This window comes from Triticum aestivum, chromosome 4A, assembly GCF_018294505.1.
Source record: "Triticum aestivum cultivar Chinese Spring chromosome 4A, IWGSC CS RefSeq v2.1, whole genome shotgun sequence".
Lineage (NCBI taxonomy): Eukaryota > Viridiplantae > Streptophyta > Magnoliopsida > Poales > Poaceae > Triticum > Triticum aestivum.
The window spans coordinates 200351369-200357023 of record NC_057803.1 but is presented as its reverse complement, the minus strand read 5'-3'; the positions used below and the strand labels follow the sequence as shown (position 1 = coordinate 200357023).

The window sequence follows — 5655 nt, the reverse complement described above, 5'->3', positions numbered from 1 at the left end:
TTCCGAAGGATAGTCAAAGCACGATTGACATCCACATAAGATTCTTCAAGTTGGTTGATGACAAACTTGGATGTTGTAGCCTTCATACGGTTGTCATGCTCATTTAGCTATGCAGTGAGGTAATTGATCTCAATTGAATCATCTCTGATGTCTCGAACAAGATTAGATGCTTCAGTAATCACTTCTAAAGGAATGGGAAAAGATGCCACTTCTCCATCAAAAAGGTCCTCCACAAATCTGTCAAGCTGCTCCATGATGACACTACCGTAGGATGCTGCTAATGCGAAACTATGATCAGAGACCCTTTGATGAAACTATGTGCGATGCATTAATCACAAACGGGGATGTAAAAAAAACCGTCAAAAAATGCAAAACGTTTGTGATGGCAGCGACATCAAACACAGTTCAGATTTTAGTTATGTGTGCGATGCGGGGCATATGATTGATCCAAAAGAACTGATTGCGATGAGGCAAAACAACAGAAATGGGCAACCATATCAATGTATGTGCGATATACGGCAGACAGTTCATGCCAATGAACTATGTGCTATTAAGGAATGCAACAGAAATGGTCAGCCAGATCAAGGTGTGTGTGATCACTAGTATGCGTCAGTGCTATACAAATGGTTTTTAACACCTTTCTGCGACGGCATTTGGAACCATCACCTGGTGAGTGACGGCAATAGGGGGTCCTTCCCACATGACCCAGAAACCGTCGGCCTAGGGTCCCTACAGTACTCCTACTCGTTTCTGCTCGCATTGCCATCGCAGTCGGTATTCTGTGGTGCTACGTTTACGATGCGCGTCCCATCACAAACAGTTCACTATTATAGAACATCTATGATCCGCGCCCCATCACAAACTGTTCACTATTAATAAGATTAGGTGATCATCGTACGAGTGTCGAAGAGGATTACAAAACGTCGGGCCGTCATAACATCGTCGTACACAACAACTATCGCATAGTCTATTCTTTGGTGCAACATTTACGATCCATACTTCATCAGAAACTCTTCATGGTTGCGAATCGTGTACGAGAAGGAAACTAACACAAAAGTTTGGTTTGGCCACACCATTTGTGATATTCTTTGACATCACACACGCTTTGCAAATGACAACTGTGTGCATTCTTGCACACGTTTCCTCTCTGTGAACCATGTCGGATTATGGTGTATATCACAAACGTTTGTGTTTTACCAACCGTGTGTGCCGTAACGACCTGGAGGGCGTAATTTCGCCATAATTTAATTGCTGCTATTTCAAATTGTACCAGATTTGAATTTGAATTTGAATTTGAATGTATGATACAGCTTTATTCATATCCATTAGGTTCAAATAACCAATGCATTATTCGATTCATAGGTACATATGGTCAAGAATTACAAAAGAACCAAATAAAGAATGATGAACCACCGTTGTATACTTGTACTATTAGAGACAGTAAAGAAAGAGGTCAAATACATTCTGGTTGCTGAACAAGGTGAAGTGGAATGCCCATATTGTGCCCTCCTCCATGTAGAAGGCACGCACGACTCTAGTCCAACCCCTTGTGATGGACGACTGCCCATCCTTCACGGTCTTCATGAAAACATCTAGATAATCATCGTGTTCTGGTAGAAATACTTCAACCTTTACATGCCCACCAATCATGTAGTTTGAAAGGTAATCTTGAGTAAACTACTTTGGCAACCACAACAAAGGAAAACGATTTAGACATTGTCATCTAACACAACTCATTATGGGCAGTAAAAAGAAGGCTGCAGAGTTCTTACTTACCATCCTACAGTTCGCTGTTGTCTTGGATAAAGTGTAAACAAATAGTCCCCCCCATTTTCAAATTTAAAATTTGAAATACTTTAATTAATTTTTAGTCCTTTTAATTGACATAGATACAAATACTCTACTAGGATGATGCACAAGAAAAGGTCAGGATAGCTCAGTTGGTAGAGCAGAGGACTGAAAATCCTCGTGTCACCAGTTCAAATCTGGTTCCTGGCAGAGAAAAAAAGATCCACCATACGCAGAAAGGGTCGAAGCACGGATCTTTACCAATGACATATGTATCTAAAAGCACCAACTTAATATTAGAAGCTAAACAACAATTGCACAATGATGTAGCACAACACTCTTTTATAATACTCCCTCCATTCCTAAATATTTGTCTTTCTAGGGATTTCAACAAGTGACTACATACGGAGCAAAATGAGTGAATCTACACTCTAAAATATGTCTATATACATCCGTATGTGGTAGTCCATTTGAAATCTCTAAAAACACAAATATTTAGGAATGAAGGGAGTATCTTATAACATCCAATATACTCACATATTAGATGAATTAACATCTTATATTATGGGACGGAAGGAGTTTAGTCCATTCTTACAAATTATCGGCTGATTAACTGCTACTGTATCCATGGGTTACAGTTAGTTTGAGCTAGTTCAGGCTCAAATATCCCTAAAGTATATCTAAACAGGAGGGCTAGTTTGAGCTAGTTGCATCTATAACCCACCCAAAAAACTACCCAACCCAAGAGGTGCTAATTGGAGCTAGTTCTCCTAGTGCATTTATTGGCATTCTAACCCTTCCATCCAAACAACTCTTTGGATGGAGTTAGTTCAGGGTTAGTCATGAGCTAGAAACTAACTCTAACCTCTAGCTAAGTTGAGTATCCAAATAGGGCTGTGTTGTTGTTGTTGTTGTTGCTGCTGCTGCATGCTGCCGCTCTTCTACATATATCTAGACATCATTAGAACATTAATGTAACACTCTTCCATGCTGCTATGTAGCCTAGGATTGCATATTTAAACATTAATCACAGTGCATGTTGCTATGTAGCCTTAGATATATTACATATGGCCCTAGTTAACCTAATGATAAATGGGTTGAAGATATATTTAATTAAAAGTCTGATTCACCGATTAGTCCCTTTATCAGCCCCTGTCCTATATGGTACCAGCTACCGATATCCTGAACAGTGAGCAAATATAAGCCATGGGATGAAACTAACCTCAATGGAAAACAACAGTCGTTCCCAAAATTGTCCTGTGTAGGTACATCGAGAAGCATGTTAAGCACAATAGGGTAAACATCAACCAAAATTATCCATGGCAGACAAAAAAGTCTCCAAAAGATAGCTTCAATGTGCAGGTTTAAGCACGCTAGTAAAGCAAAACAAGTGGAAAGGTGTGAAAACTGCAACAGGACTAACATTTAACAACAAGCAAACATATTCATTCAAACTGGTATTGTGTCGGTCTAAGTACACTGGTTATTGTTAAATAAAAAATGGAAAGGCGTGTTAACTACAAGATGCAGCAACCAAATGTAGTCATCCATATTGGTATTGTTGAAACTGGTACTGATGAAATTGAATTGCACAGTTCATACTTGTTCATATAGAACATCATGTTGTGAATAACTAGAATAAACAAGGCATACTACGAACAACCAAAGATAGCATTTGAAACTGGACATATGCTAACTACAAACAACCGGACAATCAAAAAAGTTTAAAAGAGGCCTATTCTAGCTATAACAAGCTTAACAACAAGCAAATATATGCATTCCTATCGGTGTGTTTGAAAGTGGATTGATCAAATGTATTGCACAGTAAATAATTGCACATAGAGAGCATCATATTGTGAACAACTGAAATAAACAAGGCATACTGCAAATAACCAGATATAGCAATTAAAACTAGACATATTCTCACTACACTACAAAAGGGACTCGGCAAAACAAATGATGGGTTTTACCCTATGAAGAGGCACGGCAAAACAAATCATGGGTTTCCACACTTGTCACGGATGGGCTCGTTCCCGTGGGAAGTGCACGAACCCTGGATGCGCTCCATGTTGTCGCAGATGGGCTCCTTCCCCTTGGAAGAGCATGGCTGTAGGGTGCCCTCCCTGATGTCGCAGACGGGCGCTTTCCCCTTGGAAGAACATATGGGCCCTTTCCCCTTGGAAGAGCCGGAGAGGGTGCCCTCCTCGTGGTCGCCGTCGATGAGGTCTGACTTGGAAGTTGTGGATCCCAACCCAGCGTCGCAGAACGTGTCCCTCAGAAATGACAAAAGGGGCTCGATGGCGATGTAGGATGGCAAATTGTTGAAAGTGAGCCAGCAGAGATCAGCGGCGGGGCCATGGATGGGATCGACGGCGGTTGAACCCGAGGGGTTGGGGTGGGCCACTTAACTTGTGACATAGCCCGCCTCAGGCCATGGATGGGATCGACGGTGGTTGAACCCGAGGGGTTGGGGTGGGCCACTTAACTTGTAACATAGCCCGCCTCAGGCCATTGCTGTCGATGACCTCGATGTCATAGCCGGCGGCCGATACATGCTCGCATACTCTAGCCCGCTTCTTGAGTGCCTGCCGCCAGTAATGGTCGTCCGCTTCCTCGGTGACGTCGGGTGAAGAGACCGAGATACACCTCTTTTGGGCCAGTCACTCCTTGAGCTCCACAAGAAGCATAGCCGGGCTTAGGCTGCGATTCTCTGTAGTGGGGGATGGGGATGGGGATCTGTGGGAAAGGGGGCATTTGGCAGGTGTCATCTAAGAAACTCAGGGCGTCCTGGGTATGGAGATCGGTGGGTAGGCTGCACGGGCAAACTGGCAGAGGTTGACAATGGAGGACTTGCAACGGCGGCGGCAGCGGGGACCTTGCTAGGGTTTTGAGCGAGGGAGGGTGTGTGTGTGTGTGCATGCCCGAGGAGGTTTCGGCGTGTTTGTGTGTGTGTGTGTGTGTGTGTGTGTGTGTGGAGGGGGGCAGGGGTGTTTGAGGAAATGACGCAGGTACTAAAAATTTGACTACGTGGGAGTCAAACGTGGGAGTGAAATGTTGGGGCTATTGAAAATGTTGAGGATAGTGCATCGCACACGATCCGGAGATAACAACCATGTGTTATAAAACAGAAAAACCCTCGAGGCGGGCATATATTTTCTAAGGATGCAAGCGGGATTGGGAATAAGAAACATCACACATGGTCAGGAGATAACAACCGTGTGTTATGAAACAAAAAAACCCTCGAGGCGGGCAGATATTTTCTAGGGATGCAGGCGGGATTGGGAACAACAAACATCGCACACCGTCTGGAGATAACAACCGTGTGTTATGAAACAGAAAACCCTCGAGGCGGGAAGATATTTTTGAGAGGGGGAGCCTCGTGTAGCCCAATGTACTGTGGGGATGTGTGCGAGACAGCGGCACCGTCGTGGCACACGGTTAGTTTGAGTGAACTGTGTCTGTTGCATCATCCGACTTGTCTAATGTTCATAAATTTGGCGAAAAATGATGCAGGAGAGGGTCAGGACACGAACACACTTGCATGTGGACCAAATTTATGTATGAAAAGGGTGGTTTGATTTTCAAATACCAAATGCAACTTCTATGTGGCACCTCTCTCGCAAAGCGCACGGTATTTCTTGCCCCACCCCCCCTCGTGTCGGCACGAAGGGAATCCTAAGCTATGAATGCATGCCCCTCCCCCCAACCGAGGTTCATCTAGCAAAGTGCGAAGTAGCTAGCAGCCCCCCTCCTCCCTCGGGTTGGCACGATGGGAATCCTAAGCTATGAATGCATGCCAGCCCCCAACCGAGGTTCACCTAGCAAAGTGCGAAGTACAGCACCCCCTCCCTTGTGTCGGCACGAAGG

General features: G+C 44.0%; 1 non-coding gene across 1 annotated transcript; it reads left to right on the top strand.

The window, feature by feature from the left end:
- Positions 1-1925: 1925 nt before the first annotated feature.
- Positions 1926-1998, top strand: TRNAF-GAA (transfer RNA phenylalanine (anticodon GAA)). Its single transcript has one exon. It is a non-coding gene; the product is annotated as a tRNA-Phe (tRNA).
- Positions 1999-5655: the final 3657 nt, after the last annotated feature.